The 17,461-nt window shown below is 33.5% G+C and overlaps 2 protein-coding genes across 5 annotated transcripts in view; one reads left to right on the forward strand and one right to left on the reverse strand.

The window, feature by feature from the left end:
* LOC142973920 (pickpocket protein 28-like) overlaps positions 1 to 17,461 on the reverse strand; it is a 129,995-nt gene that overhangs the window by 40,190 nt on the left and 72,344 nt on the right. The window lies entirely within an intron of this gene.
* The window catches only part of LOC142973919 (solute carrier family 22 member 13-like), a 71,904-nt gene that overhangs the window by 30,807 nt on the left and 23,636 nt on the right, over positions 1 to 17,461 (forward strand). For 2 of the 4 annotated variants that reach the window (XM_076115957.1, XM_076115959.1), the window contains exon 1: positions 17,270 to 17,384. The exons of 1 other annotated variant lie outside the window; for it this stretch is intronic. The gene's annotated coding sequence lies outside the window, so the exon portion shown is untranslated. Of the gene's footprint in view, positions 1 to 17,244; positions 17,385 to 17,461 lie in introns of those variants that run through there. One more of the 4 variants, XM_076115954.1, reaches the window with a different exon arrangement.

Genomic DNA, 17,461 nt, shown 5'->3' on the forward strand with positions numbered 1-17,461 from the left:
CGGTTGTTTTAGTGGAAGAAAAAAGGAATCGACATTAATTTTTATAAAATAGGTGTCAGTTTTTTTGTTATTTATTTTATAGAATGAGTGTTTTCATCATTCATTTCATTTATTAATTTATTCATTTAATGTCAAATAGCATGAATGATTTGTGTTGCGGAAATTTTATACCGTTATTTAATAATAAGATAAAAACATAGAATACGCTTAAACATTACAATTTTACCAACTGTAAAAGGACTACAAATAAAACTATTTATAAAAAAGAAGCACTTAGAAGTTAAATTAAAATAATTTTATACTGGGGATATAAATAAAACAACATCAGAATTGCCGCGGCCATAAATTCGTCCTCTGTAATAATAGACTTTCCCTTGAAATAATTAACACATCAACGCAAAAACTATGACAATTTCATTAACATAAACCATTAATTTCTAATTAATATAGATCAGTCTAGAATGTCAAGCAATATCAATCATGAGCAAATTACATGCTGTTGAAAGTTTAATCGATTTCCCAAGTAAACTACTATTATAACAGCAAAACTGTATATTTACATAAATTACAGAACAATTCTTGTAAAAAATGTATAGCCTCATATTTTTGTCAATAAAGATGTCAGTTAATTTCTTGGATGACATTTAATGGTATATGATCAAGTAAAGGAGAATGTACATTGGCGACACTTTGACATGTAATTTGGCAAATAAGTTCATTTTATCTGTAGCCTGCGGATATCATTAATAATAAGATCACTCACTTTTTTGGGACACCTGTTTATTTAATATTTGATGACCTTATGAATCTATAAAATAAAGTTTTGGCTGCTTTAACATTGATGTCGAAAAGCTTTCTTGAACAACTTTGACACTAAGGTAACACAACACACAAGGCATACACACACAAGAGAAAAGGGCTCTCAAAGAGAGAGACAATGAGGCTCTAGGCTCCAGTTATGTCTTCTCTGAAATTCAGATTTCTGAAAAAGTGGCTTGAATACTGGTGGTGTTGGCCTAAAGTACAATATTGAAAATACGTTATTTTGGTAAAACCGTATTCTTAATTCGATCAGCACTAAAAAAACCTTTGAGGCGTGTTTACGAATGTATAGGGTCTTTAAACAATTTCAGTTTTATAAGGACATCATATTTTTTCTTGTTAAACTGAACCATGACAGTATCAAGTGTTCCGTTCAACATTAATAGACGATAATTTTATGGACATTGGGCTCATTAATATGAATGTACATTGTCTTATTTGGACCATAAAGGCTTTTAAGGGTTGACTTGAAATTAACATGTGTACTTGCAACAAAAAAATAAGGTTTTGCGCACACATCGCGATTATTATAAGACTATTTTGTCGTAAGTGTATCCGTTGGTATCAAATGAGTGGTTCATTTTTGTATTTTGCAGCTTGCATCGTACAATAGTATTGTTCAGAATTACCATTGAATGAATTGCTTTTTATTCCTTTTATGCACGGTTTCTGAGGTACATTCAGCGGTAGTTTATCTATTCAAACTGTAATTTTGATGAGCTTAAATGCTATTGAATATATAAACTACCGCTAAATGTACTTCAAAAACCGGGGGTACACAGTCGTTTTAAAAATTGACGCACAAAGCTGTATACGATTTGACTATTTGAAGCTCACACACAGCCTAAGAACCTCTCAGTAAATACATTTGATATCAATCTACAACACTGATTATATTATGTACGGGTTAGGCAGTTTGGTATATATAATAATAGCATGACAAATAAAAGTCGCAAAAATGTTCCGCTTCTAGCAAGTGAAGCCACCAATGAATTATGTTCTGATTAATGAACTATGACTTAAAAATATCTTAAAACCAACATATAAATAAGCAAAGCCTTAATTTAACTGTAAAATAATGCACATAAAATTATATTATTCTTTGCAACTGCATAATTATAATGCGGTAAAATTATAATTTTCATGCAGTCTTAAGTGAATAAAAATGCTGTTAACAGAATTTTATTGAATAATGAATATTGCTAAAGGAAATTATGTAAGGTAAGCTATCGAGTTTCTGATGTCTTGATAAGCACGTTTCCATATAAATATGGTTAAGCAAGCTGTTAGCTGTGTCACATAATAAAGACTACCTATTTAACTAAATTATGAATTTAAATGCACACGTATTTTAATTCATCCGCCTGTCTTGTTAGAATAGCACAAGTTTCTATATTGGTATAAAAATACGCTAGGGGCGCTGATCAGTAGCTCGATTCTCTACCACAATTTACTACTGACAACCGGGTAGCTATCAAAAAATATTGTATGACAATCGGTTCAGAACCTCTAGTGGGTTGCGTAGATACTATTTTGGCACCACATTTTAAATGTCAAACTCTCTATACTCGATGATTACAACTGACGAGAATCGTGCCACTAGAAACTACGTGGGACTTCATAAAAAAGCTTTTCAGCAATTCCGAACCTTGCAACATACATAACTTAATACCATAAATAAGTGTTGGAATCCATATATAATAATACAAGTACCTTTTAATTGCAATCGCGAATTTTTTGACGCTGTTTGTAGCGTAGTTAATTAATGTCGTATATGGAAAGACCAGCACCTTGTTTAACCCATTAACGCCCAAAATGAAAACGGCCATGTTTTTTTTATGTAACTGTTATTTATTAGTTGAATAAGGCTTAATTAGCATATCTAAGAGCAAAAATTAAAAAAAAAGTATTTATATTTGAAGTGAGCATGGTGTGCACAAGCAGGTACAACGGGCGGATCAAGAGTGAAACTGTCCAAAGCAATCTCGTTCTACGCATAAAGTTTTTGTGCATAGTTTGCAGCGCCAACGAACACGATTATGGCAAATAGTACACCGTAACGGTTTTTCCATGCGTTCTGGATTGTGTCCATTGTTTTTTCGGTCTAAGCCAACAATTTCCGAAGAAGATGGGCGGGTTCTTGGTGTAGTCTTGTGTAAATAAGCGCGAGCTATCATCCGCCTGAATGATAGTTGGTCCATATACGTGACAGAATCCTCAGTCTTGCTCAACAAAACATGTAATCGCCAAGCGTTGGACACAGCCATGTCAAGCAAATATGTAAAAATCACCCACCACCATTTCTTTCCTCTGATAGCGACCCGATAAAGACTGACCGACTGATCCATTTGATCTACCCCTCCCATCCCTTTGTTGTAGTTCCCAAACAATCTTGGTATGTTCATGTCTACTTTTTGTTTCCTCTCACTGCACCATCTTTTTACTTTGCCTAAAGGCTCAACATTGTCAAAATTTGAACCCATAGTTACCACATTATTGTCTTTCCAACGCACTATCGCAATCTCATTCTTCGTGTCGAAACGGTAATCATAGTCAGCTCTTGGCCGTTTTTTCATGTCATTTACAGGCACAAGTGGACATTTCTTTGTTCTATTGTCACGTATTGTACCCGTTGCTCTGTAGCCCAACAGTTTCAACTCATTGAGCAATTGGTAGTTGGTAAAGAAGTTATCAAAATAAACAATATGTTCTTTAGGAACTATGGGCATCTTTGCTAGTAATGACTTTACTACTCTCGCCCCGAGACTATCCGTCGAAGCTTCTGCCGCCTTACCACAATAAATATCAAAAGAATAGCAATATCCATCTGAACTGGTTGCCGCCCAATTTTTGTATCCAAACCTGACCGGCTTTCCCCTTATAAATTGCTTAGCTGAATGACGACCGAAGTATTTGATCATTGATTCATCGACGGATAAGTTTTCATGAAATACTCCCCACTGACACGCGTTTCGCTGGATCAAATCACACAATGGTCTCACTTTGAACATTTTATCAGTAGTACTGGCGGCCTGATTATTATCTACAAAATGTAGGTTTCTTTTTATTTCGAGAAACCTGTTACGCGACATGCAGTTGGCAACCAACGGAACACCAAGGTCTTCATCTAAGCTCCAGTAAGCTCGTTCAGATGGTAGTTCGTGGTAGCCTGATAGAATCAGTATTCCTAAAAATCTCTTCAAATCACTGTCAACGAATTCAAAAGTATGTCTATTATTTTGACCTGCATATAACAAAGTGTTCTCTGTTATCAAAGACCTAACATCGTCGTCAAACATTTTTTCAAACAGTAAAACTGGGCTGAGATCTTTTATGGATTCTACAACGGAGGTTTGGCGGTTTTCGATGACATCAGTAATGTCATGGGCTAGACTATACACGGGCAATGTTTTTCTCCAAACAGGTGTATCACTTTGCTCACGCTGATTTCGTGACTGTGTATTTCTTGCGCGTTTCGCAATGTTCATCAGAGGCTCATCATCACTCTCATCCCAATCTGAAACATCATGATCAGGATGACGTGCAAATACTTCTACGGTTCCGGGAACATCTCTGGGCAGGGCAGCACATTGTAAGTCATCATCGTCGCCTTCCTCTTGATCGCTAACGACGGCAGGATCTGGTGGCAACACGATTACCTCATACTCGTCGTGAACGTCATCGGCCAATATGGCTTCGAGAGCTTCACCAAGCCGCGCGTAATTGTTTTGGCTTGTAAATGTTTGTGAAATGTGGCGTTTCGCCATTGTAACGTTTCAACAGGTGCTGCAAAAGGAAAGTATAAATATTATACCCATACGCCCAGTGTACCCGTCTGTGTACAGACTTACAAAATTACACCTAGTTTGGAATTTCTATATGAGTTTGAAAATTTTATGTAAAAAGTATGTATACCAGCACTAAATCTATCTTTTTAACGCCATAAATGTATAAAAAGTCGATAATTTATATTTTAAAACAATTAATTCAACTCACCTGAATCACAAACAAATTTTCACTTATTACCGACACAAACATTTGACATTTATTTTCGCGCCACCGCCTCTTAACTTTTTTCATAGGTAACTAGAGCTATCTAGTTTGGAAATGAGTAACTAACTCATACGGATGCGTTCATTTTAAACCTAAAAATTCGATTTATCCATCTGTACCCAAGCAGGTACAGAGGGCGTTAATGGGTTAAGAACCTTTTACATGCAACGGTAAAGGCAAGATGCTTGTCCATCTTCCATTAATGGATTGGTGTTGATGGTGATTGATTGTACTTATATAGACGAGTATGATACTGTTGGGATAGCCGTTGGTAAGTGCGGTAATTAGTCGATTATTTAGTAAAGTGAAATCGGTAAAAGTTTTCGAATAAGGAAACTTTCTTGTTGAGAAGGTAATGTTTTCTGCTGATTGCTTGAATTGATAAAGATTTGCATTTCAAAATATGGGAGACCATATTATATCATTTTATGTATTCAATTGTTGTTTTTTATAGGTAATTGTATATCTTACGTAAGTGACAAATGCAGCGCGATGTGTTCGACGTTATATGCGATTAACTGAACGAATGGAACTGTCATGCAAAACACAAGAGCTATTGGAATTTTAACATATTACTGATTTTCAACATTTTCGTAAAAACCAATGAGTAACTCCATTAAGGATAAAAAAATATCACTTACCTCAATATAAAATAAAAAGCCTTGCCATACTTTCACGGAAGTAAATAATAAATAAAAAATATAGAAACTCATCACCCATTACCGTAAACTATGAGAAAATGCCTCCACATCTGCTATGCGGATGAATCATGTTCCAGCGAGGGTAAAAACTGTAGCAAGAATCCACTGTGGTATGTGTGAATGGGTCTTAATGAGTTCTAAATACTAGACAGGTGGAATGTGCTCTGATGATGGTGCTAATGAATACGTAGGTGACGTGGTCGTACAGGGTGGAATATTGGAAAGATAAAATGTTACTAGTGAAAAAATTAAATCAAAAAGTGGTTTATAGGATTTTTTTCTTTTATTTATGGAAATCAGGATCAGAGGCTTTATTGAGAGAGAACTAGAGTATGCAGTATTATTTTTATGTAGAGTAAACACTGTTTGATGTAAAAATGCGTTTAATGTTAAAATGTGCGAGTAAAAAAAATTGGAATTCTTTAACACGGATCGAAGGAAGTCACGGGCCTCAAGGCGTAACCTCTTCCTCATTATATAAGGAAACCCTTGCTCAGCAGTGGAACATTAATGGGTTAAATTTATCAAAGGGAGCCTTTGCCCAACAGTGGTTCACAGAAACAGGCTAGATATAAAAAAAACAGTTACAGTATTTTTATTTTATTTACATTTTAAACAAAAAGTTATTGTCTGATGTCTCTTTTTCTGCTTTTTCTCTTACATGATAAACTGATAAAATAACGAGTTACATTCAGCCAAACTGACTTCGTAGCTTATTGACAACCGTCAAAAGGCTGCGCAGACCACCGGTATTTACCGTCATTTTACAAAATATCTTATTTCATTTAACAACAGTAACATACGTACATTGTTCTCTTTTCATCGCACGTAGCAGACTTGCCTTCACCAGTTTTTATACAATTCTCTGAACCAGTACTGTATGGGGGTTTTAATTAATTAATTTTATTAATTATTTGTTCAGTAATGTCTTACACCATTATGGAATGTATTTCTTTAGATCCCACTGATATATTTGCTGTATGGTATAATATGCAACCATACGTGTTATTATTTGCAGATAAGAATCTAATATGAGAATCGAAGAAAATATGTATCTGTAGCGCAATTCTCTACAGCCGGTACTGTCGAGTATCGACAGTTTGACATTTAAAATGTACTGCCAAAATAGTTCCTACGAAGCCCGGTAGAGGCGGTTAGTAGATATTCGTGTAACAATTCTGGATAGCTAGCTCGTTGTTGGTAGTCGATAGCAGTCGAGAATCGAGCTACAGAATCTTGTTTTTAAAGACTACTCCCGCACTTGACAATTGCACTTACGTCGCGAAGATTTTTACAAAAATACAAACAATCGACACAAAGTACAACCAGACCCAAAACAATTATTTGTGGATCGCACAAATGAAATGCGCCATGGAGGCAGTCAAATACAAAGAAACAAATCCTTTACGGTCTACTCCGATTTCGACGCAGTAGCTGGCGTAAGCTGGGCTTCAATGTGTAGAAAAAACCTGACATGACATGTGATGTTGTCATCAGGCGTATGAGAAGACAACGACAATAGCATCTTTTTCTTTGAAGTCACAAGTTACTTACCACCTTGTATGGTGTTAATAGGTAGTTTTGAATTAATGGCTATTGTGTAAACACAAATGGTGAGATTGTGACGTTTTATGGCGTTTTCTTAGAAAAGCCTATAGTATCAAAGTAAGTAGTAACTTACTACTAGATAATTTCTATACAATGTAACTACATGTAGATACTGCCTGTAAAAAAAAGTTGTAATGGTGATAGACCTGAAATGACTCGAAATGTCCTTTCAAAAGTATGCGTTTTTCATGTATAATCTCAGCAGCGTCTTGAAGTTATGTAAGGAAATCTAAACAATTACATGCCAGTAACTAATACACTTAACGTAATGGTTTTTTTAAGAAATTATATTGGTTTTATTCCAAGGAATTTGGCGTGTGAGATTTTGCTTTGGAGTTCTTTTACTGTTATTATAATCTATGACTGTTTCATTGCTGGACAAGGGTTTCCTTTCAAACGAGGAAGGAGTCGCGTTGAGCTTCTATGCTCGCCAACGCGAGAGCACTTAACATAACCTCAACAAATATGTTTGAATGCAAATGTTTTTCTCCATCGTTTAATTATTTTCTTAGGCAGACATAACCTCAAAAGTGGAAAGTGCAAGTTTAGACCAGACCACTATTGCAGCTCTTTTCGCTGTTACCTTTTTTTTGTAAGATGCATTATTGATAACAATCACGGATAAAGTCACATGCATAAGTTCACCTATAATCTATCTCTATTTCTACAGACAGATCCGTTATTCTCATGATGCGGTACAATTAACTGCACATTGTATACGAGATGTCAGTCATAAATCAATATCACCACGTTGTAAATCTTCGGTACAGTACAAGCAAAAACATCTTGTTGTTCTATGGAGACATGTTTGAGCGAGCTTGTTGGCTGATTTGTTGGTTGACATTTCAAAAAGATTATTTTCTTTTAGTTTGTTAAATATGTATTGTTTTATGTATCCACACTTGGCCCAGCGTGATGGACTCAAGAAATTACCCCTCCATCGCTCGGGAGGAGAGCGATGTTGCTCAGGGTGAATTGGTATTAAATAACAAGTTGCTTTTAAATAAAATAAAGAATTAAAATGTGAGTTAATTAACGCTAATATTATTTACGCAATACTGATTAGAAAATCGACTTATTATTATGTTTAAAAATCAATAGATTTTTAAAAACTCCATTCAAATATTCTAACAAGATGATCATCTAACGATTGACTCGAACATACTTGTTATTTAGTATGAAGTTAGCTCATTGATCGTTTATTTAACACTAACTAAAATGGCTATGAGTTTAAAACTTATGAAGGTCGTAATCACCATTGCAGTTGGGACTATAAATCGTTGTAAGAACATGTCAAAACTTAGATATTACGTAGGTACATAACTTTAAACATGTACTCATTCATTTGTATCGCCATTCATAAATCAGCTGGATCTTGTTGTAAATCTTGAGGATCAATTGCGCAAAAACTGTGTTGGTAACTTTTTTGAAAACATACGGTTTAGTATTGTGGTGAGCTTGTTGGGTGAACTCATCCAACATGACATCCAATACTCAAAATAAATGTAATGTATGCCATATACTACCGTACTAGATACTTGGTAAGATAGCTTTGTTCTTCTTCTTGTTATAAATATTTACTCCTTCCCCTTACCCCATAAAAACTTATCAAGTCACAGTAAAGCAAATAGATTATTGTAAAATTCGAAAATTACCAATTTCAATATACTATTAATCGCCTAATTTGGATAACATAGAGTCATTTTACAAAAGATTTTGCTCTACAACCTATAGTTACTAAACCTAAAACAATTTGTTCGCACCAATACGATCTCGTAAAACACACGTAAAAGGAAAATTACGTACAACGTTGACGCTAAGGCCGCGCACACACTAGCATTCAATCGCGCGATTTATTGCGGATCGCGATAAAATTATAATCGTTATTTATCGTCGCGGCTCAAGCGTGTACTTGCATTATTCATCTGAACGCTTGTTGCGATGTCTTGCAACGATTTACTATGCATTGTAAAGTGTTTTAGATGTTGTTCTCACACGCCACTTTAGTATGACGAAACGTGGTTTGTTCGCCGATTCTTAGTACCGATTTATGTGAAATGAGGCGATTTGGCCTTTAGAATATATAGTTGCTGCTTAAAGAACGCTTTCTAGAATATATTTGGAATGGAATGGTATGGGAATGGGAAAAGTTTGTTTATTTCTTAGGTAAGATGTGATATCATCGGTATGTTAAGATTTCTTGCATCTAATTTCCTTACTTGCGTAACAATTCATGGGATTTTCAATATAACACAAGTAAGTAACCAATGGCTTACTTTGTAAAACTTTGATAACTTTAATAATATGGTCCAAAATTTAAGCTTAGTTTGTTGTCAATTCTCATACATATTCTACGCAATGTGAGCCTATCCTACATTTGAGCTTAAAAGTTACAAGGCTTCTTTAAACTTACATATTTTTACAGTAAGTAAATTCCTGCATTCTGTTGGAACACTGAACATCAGAATTTCTCATTTTTGTGTCTCAGCTACTATGGGCAAATAACTTATCATAAATCGTGCTTTTAGAAAATTAAGTACCATTCTTTTCGTGTTTTCAAAAGAATGGACTATTCTTTCTTAAAACAGTTTTCCGAAGTTTTCGTAATGTAAAATATGCTTTTCCACCAAAATTCTCAATAAAATAGCCCCATCAATTGATAAATCAGTAGTCTAGTTTCCAGCCCACTAGCCCTCTCGTTCCTTAAACAAGGTAGTAGTGAACTACATTCTGTAATCAAGCCGTCACAGCGAAGACAGCGAGGCGCGAGTGTTATCGCCTATGTAAATGTACATACAATTTGCAAGACTTGTAGCTTGAACAATATTTGGATTTTGTTAAAGAGAACTTGCTTTTGTAAGCGGATTGCGAGTTTGTGTAGTGATTAGTTTGTTTGATTAGAATAGAGATTAGATTAATATAGATTAGATTACATTAATATAGATTTAGAATAGATAGCTAATCTACAAGCAATAAGTGTGCATTGTACCTGGATATTGATGAAATTCAGTATCTTTTTTTTTTGAAGATGGAGATCCTTAGAAAAATCTAATTTAAATATATTATTATATTTTACATCTCAAGCTTTTTGTAAGCTTTTGATATCATTAGTTTACAGGAAGCTTGAGATGCAAGCTTATTACCTAGTTTCGCATTAAACTCCTATAAATTGTAATTATGATAACATCATACAATAAAGAAAAATCAACAAAAAAGAATCAGCTGACATGATACAATTTCACCCCTGAATAAAAAACCATACTGAAAATAACTCCATAGCAGAAACTGATTTGTAAAAATTAACCATCAATTAAAAACAAAAGCAAAAGTTTCTTGCAAGTCAACTGGGAAACAGACACGGTGTTCCAATTAAAAGAAAGGGCTAATTAGTTGGCTAATTACCGGACACCTTGAGGCCATCAATCAAACAGTTGAAGAAATGTAGGGCACAGTCGCTTAATAAGGACAGGTGAAATAACTCGCTTTACGGAAATATTGGAGCTATTACCAATAATTAACCTTGCATACAGATTTCAATCCAAACTTATATCGATATAAAAGGTCTCAGGTATGAAGTATAATTTTTTGGTAGCTATTTATAAATTATGTTATTGGCTTAAAATAAAACAAGGCTATAATAAAGTTAAATCGGTACATTTATGAGTGTAAAAAGTGATATATATTTTATCTAAATAGTGTTTTTGTTATTTGTGTTCGAAATTTTCGAAACAAGGTAATTTTAACAGATTTTAAATAATAAAGGAAAGATATTAAAAACTTGAATATTGATGATTATGATAATAGTTAAGTTCTGTATGAAATACTTATGACTGATAAGGATCAATTGACTCTGACTTTAAAATCTCTTCACGCCTAAAGATATAAAGCCGATATGTACAGAGTTTATAATAATAAATACATTCACACTGCATCCAGACACGAAAATTTTCCACAGCTCAAAAGTCAACCCCAAAAAAATGTAAAGCCATATGAAATTTAAAATCATTGTATTACAATCCTGCATTATGCAACGTTGACGCAGTCCAGACGTTTATTATGCGAAAGACTGCAGATCACTGTCTGGTGTATCCATCATGGAAAGCCATTGAATCAATGATGGCTTCACGTGTTGAAGAACTTGAGTTAAAGTGCTTGAATTTTTTATAGGTTTACCGTTTTTGAATGGGTAAGAAGTGAAATGACTTTATTTGCAGGTGAAGACACTGATGTAATAATCTTTGGGGAAGAGGAACAACATTTTATTCCAGAATAATTCCTATGAATAACCTCGGGAATAACTTTTTATTAAGCATTCAAAACTTAAAAGGTACGAGTGAGGTACGTTCTTTGCATACTAATACCTTATACCTATGGGGAGATAAAATTAGTTATTTTAGATCTGGCTCTATTCTATTCATGTGAGACAGGTATAGACAACAAAAATAATACAGAATATAAAAACACGAATAAGTTGTCTGGTGTCGTATTTTTAATCCAATAATCAGCATATAATAGGTAACCTATAAATTAAAAACTTCTCTACAGAAATTATAGCCACAAGTCTGAACAAGTTGAATAACATAATAATAGTTAATGATGACATAAATAAAATATTTAATTTGATGAGATGCTCCTCTCCATGGGGCTCCGGGCTTCAGATCATTAAATTGTAAATGTTATCGATAAACTCAGACATATTCCAAAAAGCTACCGTAAAGACTATTATTAGTAGCCTGTCATAATATTGAGAAACATTTTAAGAATAAAAATGCTTAAATTATTCTTAGCCCAAATTAATGTCAATGATGAAATTGATATTTCTATTTCTGGAAAAAAGTTTTTTTGACCTCAAACACACATTTTAGATATGTCGAGAACAGAATTATGGGCATTAGGTCAAAATTTAGGAAAGAAAAAAATGCACCTTTATGCCAGCCACATGGTATGGGGTAACTACTTAAACAATCATATCAGCGAATCAAAAAACTGATTTTCTAAAACTACCAATTAATTACAAAATTGGTTAGTTAATACCAAAGTATAAACACTAAACAAAAAATCACGTCATACAGACCTACCTAATTCAAGGAACAAAAAAAAGTACAGCACACAAAAACCACGTAAGTACTTACCTAAACCAAGCGACATAACATTTTCACAGACAGGGGGAAGTCATTTGCTATGCATCAGTGACCCGGACTCCCAAATGTCCAAATTATACTTAAATTGCAGACAAAATGCATCTAATCCTAGCGAACTATCATCCATCAAGTAACTGTTGTCAAGACATTTATTCCGATGTCCTATGAATTATACATCTAGTTTATTCGTTATTTCAGACCGTCCAGGAATAATATTATCATTAATATAACCCAAGGCTTTGCTGATATGTGTGTCTTCAATTTTTTTGAAGTTTTTTGTGGGACCTTCTTTTTTATGGTGACATAGAAATTATGGGTTGTTCATATTTCACTTTGCGTTGTTTTTTTTATTTATCAATGGATTTTGATTTGACTTTAAAATGTTCTATTTTGGTCTAATGTTTAAGTGTGATTAAGTTAAACTAGTTTATTATATTATGTGTTTAAGTCAAGCTTTTTTATGTTGTTGTTGTATTAGAACTATACAATAATACAACTATACGATGGTATCTTAGATCAATTGCAATATTATCAGACATTTTTCTGTCGCCTCGTGTCAATTTTCTTCGAAAAATCATGGTCAATTGAAGTTCATTGAATCAGTAGACTGAACTATTAAACAAACGCGACTTCCCCCTCAGTTGCCATGTCCATACTCCTTAATACACTAGCAACTGCATGTCTGAATGTTTCATGATCAATAAATCTTCGAACCAAAATTCGTTTTAAGCAATTTTTTGTTGAGTTATTTTCAATAATATTACCATTTCGACGGCGGTATCGAGTGGTGTCTGACTTAAATATGTGTCTGGACACTTAGTGTCTACATTATACTTGACAGTGACACTAAATAGTGCAACGTCTGGCACATTTGTCAAGTGTCTGTATAAATGTTTCATGTTTGTCTGAGTTTTTGAAGTATAAATGCGGTTTTTTTCGGCGTCTAGGTGTCTAGTTAGGTTTTCAGTTGATATGTGTTTTGAGACAATATTGTCATCGAGTACTTTTTTGTTATTTAGAGATGCAATTTGAATTCAATTTAGTTGCTTTGAAATAGTTATTTTATTCGAATCACTTAAGAGAAGACATACATTTTTATGAATGGACAACTTCATGAGGATCTTGCACAGCTAAATGAAGACTCTGGTTGAGTAATGAAATGCAATTTTGATAGATTATATTATTTCACAGTACACTTTCCTACAGTTAACTATAATAATAATTCATTTTTATTGGTATTACATGAAACAGGTCAATGAGTTCATTATAAATTGAAATCGGCGTTTTTTAAAACCTTTTGTTTACGATGCGTTACTTTAGTACAATATCCACGTACTCGTTTACAACTAAAGAAACCATTAAAACGTCAATACACAAATGCCAATTGAATTCGCCTCACGTTACACTGGCGTGCAATAAAAAGTGGGCGCATAAAAATAAAATAAGTGTTGTCATAAAATGTCTGTACATTCATTTAATGTTTACAGTCAGAACAATTTATTTAGTCTGTTATTTATAGCAACCAATATTAATTTTGTGGTATTGTTTATTTTTTATTTAGGAACACAAAAATATTTTTAATATTGTTAGCTAGTTATAAAGGTGGACCAAAGAACGAAGAAAGGACTGGCAGCCGTGGAGCGTACAAAGATTGCAAGAAAGGCCCTGAGACGTAAGAAGTGTAGGGTCATAATCCATAATAAATATTATAAATGTGAAAGTAACTCTGTCTGTCTGTCTTTCTGTTACTCAATCACGCCTAAACTACTGAAGCAATTTGCATGAAATTTGGTATGGAGATATTTTGATACCCGAGAAAGGACATAGGCTACTTTTTACTGAGGGAAAATGAAAAATGGGAAAATTCAGGTGGCGGACGAAGTCGCGGCTAAAAGCTAGTTTATTATAAGTAGTAGTAGTAGTAGTAGGACATACGCAAGACCGCATAAAGTGAACCTAATCGTATCAGTGGGTTGATTAAATATACTTTATGTATAATATACCCAGATAGGGTCTGTTATATAAATGTTTTAACACAATTAGGAATGCGTGTGTGTCCAAAGAGTAAAACTAATAATAATAAGTAGTATTATTGGCTGTAATAATTATATAATACTGGTTTGTAATAACTCCTATCGTATATTATACATAACTTGCTGACCCGCGCAACTTCGCTTGCGTCACATAAGAGAGAATAGGTCATAATTTTCCCCGTTTGTGTAACATTTTCCGTTGCTACTCCGCTCCTAATGGCCGTAGCGTGATGTTATATAGCCTATAACCTTCTATCTGTCTATCTAACACTGAAAGAATTTTTCAAATCGGACCTGTAGTTCCTGAGATTAGCGCGTTCAAACAAACAAACAAACAAACTCTTCAGCTTTATAATATTAGTATAGAAGTATAGATATAAAAATATTAATAATATTGTAAGCTAGACATAAAGGTGGGCCAAAGAACGAAGAAAGGACTGGTAGCCGTGAAGCGTACAAAGGTCGCACGAAAGGCCCTTAGACGTAAGAAATGTAGGATCACAATTATAAGTAGGACATGCGCAGGACCGTATAAAGTGAACCTAATCGTATCAGTGGGTTGATTAGATATACTTTATTTATAATGTACCCAGATAGAGTCTGTAATATCAATTCTTTAACACAATTAGTAGAAGGAAAGTGTCCAAAGAGTAAAAAAACGAATAATAATAAGTAGTATTACTGGCTGTAATAATTATATAATATTGGTTTGTAATAACTCCTATCGTAAATTATACATAATAATATTATTTATTAATCCAACAGCTAGTGTAATAAATTATAATCACAATAACATAAATAACAAATAACTGTTTACAATAAATATCAAATAACAAGCAACAACTGTTATTGATTTCATTGACAACAAATAATATCGGTTTACGTGGCCTTAGATGTTATTTAATGAGCACTAAACAAATTATAGGACTGCATATTTGTATAGTTTATCATTAGATATTATTGAGAATACATTATTTTACAACGTGTATTTATTATATCTAGTACATTTGTATGTAAATCTGTAAATGAATTATTTCATGCAATAGAATCTATCGTTGTTAACAAAAATCCCCTTATTTTTTCAAATGTTAAATATTAATCATACATTTCTGGTGAGACACAAAAGACTATGTTTTTTTTTAAATCGATAAAGAATACATGGTTTTTGCGTCTGTTTGATGAACGAATATAATAAATATGTTTGTCTACTTCTCTTATCAGAATTGACTCAAAAGGAAAATCCAATAGACACATTTCCTGATATAGACATCAAACTTGAGACATTATCATAAGCAATTAACGTTTTTAAACTCTCGGGACTTGTACACGTGATATTATATCGAGCGTGGTCACGGGCTGTCTCGATTTAATTCGTTTGAGACGTCGAGTAAACAAATAAGGTATCCTAAACTTTAATTTTCAGTCGCGTTCAAAACCCGTTGCATTATAATATAATCATAAGCATTTATATTTGGACAACTAAGATTAAAAATACCAAAATAAATGTTCTGTTTGTGTGAAGCTTTATAAAACTTTTCTTTCTTCCAAGTTACTTCAAAACATCTACCTCAAATTCCCGATAGCATTTTGTTCGGCCCCAGACCTTAGGGATCGGGTGTTAAAAGCGTTAACGGGCCAGTCAAGGGTGAGACGTGCAGAGGTCAATCGATAGGATTACGGTGACAATGTTAAGTGTTGCCGATAAACAGTTTTGTCTTACTTCGTTTAACTAAGTTTGTTAGATTGTGTTTAAAGGGTTATGGATAAGTGTTCTGTATTATTTGGCGGATAAGATAGTTACAGTTAATGGCTGAAAACATATGAATGTATGTGTATCAATAATAATGATTTTGGCAAGATTCATATATTTTTCTTTAGATTTAAGCATCGTAGAAAACAAAAAAGATAATTACACTTGTTTGACCGGATGCGGATCATAGTTTCAGTTTTTTATTTATTTTATCGTATGTTTAGTAGTCAAAGTCGCTCCGTTCAACAGACTTTTGACATAGCTTAACAACCTTTTAGTTTAACAAGCGGAACCAATTTTTTCTTGTCCTCAACTGAATTCTACCAAGGACCCTGCCATTTATTGTATGACCGCGCCAAGGATTGCTTAACCGAAAGACCGTTTACCGACCGGTAAACGCAACTGGCTATAAGCGCCTAGTTTCGGTCATAAAAATGTCGTGGAAAGTAAACCTGAACTATTCGTATCAAACGTAATCTCTCGCAAATGTCAAAGTGTAGACGTATACAGCCTGTAACTGTCACTAGTCGACTATAACATTCAAAGTCCCGTCCCGTCCCGTTCAACTATAGTACGACCACTTGGTAGAGAGCATTGATATTAACGATTTAGAAAATTATAGTAATAAATTATGTGTATTTCTAAATGAAAATAGCTGTATCAAACAGGCCATCCTCAAAAAATTGCATAAGCCTACGGGTTAATAATGTTCTAAATTCTGAATTTTGAATCTACGTCAGACGTAAACCTTGCATACAATTATTTAGTTTTAAATCATTTATTAATATATATTATTCATATATTCACACATTATACAATTATGTTTTACATTATACAAAAGCAGACTATATAGTATAAGAAGAAGAGAAGAAGAATATCCTAGTCGATATCCGGCGGACAATTGCAATGCAACTGTCCAAAAGCTTGCATACACGGCTCTATACTAAGTTGTCAGAGTACACCACGACAAACGACATAAACTTCAAAATTTACGATTATTGTCCGACTTTAAAACGTTATTGAAGTTTAATTTTCGCGTTTTACTGTCGTTCCGTGCTTATTTAATAAATATTTTTATTTGTCGTAAATGGTAATTTGTTTTGTGTTCAACTTTATGTATTGAATATGTAATGAGACTTTGTGAAGTAGAGTTTATTGAGGCTTAAAGCAAACAGCTGTGGGAATGATTCCATATATTTGTAGTTTATAACATAATTTTGTAGATGTTTATGAATGTATTAGAGTCGATATCAAAGTTTTGTTATTACATAATCTGGTGAGAATTTTTGAGACTATTTATTCATACTTTTTATGGTGTTAGAGAGTAAAATATGAAAAAAAATAAAAATAACT

This window comes from Anticarsia gemmatalis, chromosome 6 (assembly GCF_050436995.1).
Source record: "Anticarsia gemmatalis isolate Benzon Research Colony breed Stoneville strain chromosome 6, ilAntGemm2 primary, whole genome shotgun sequence".
Lineage (NCBI taxonomy): Eukaryota > Metazoa > Arthropoda > Insecta > Lepidoptera > Erebidae > Anticarsia > Anticarsia gemmatalis.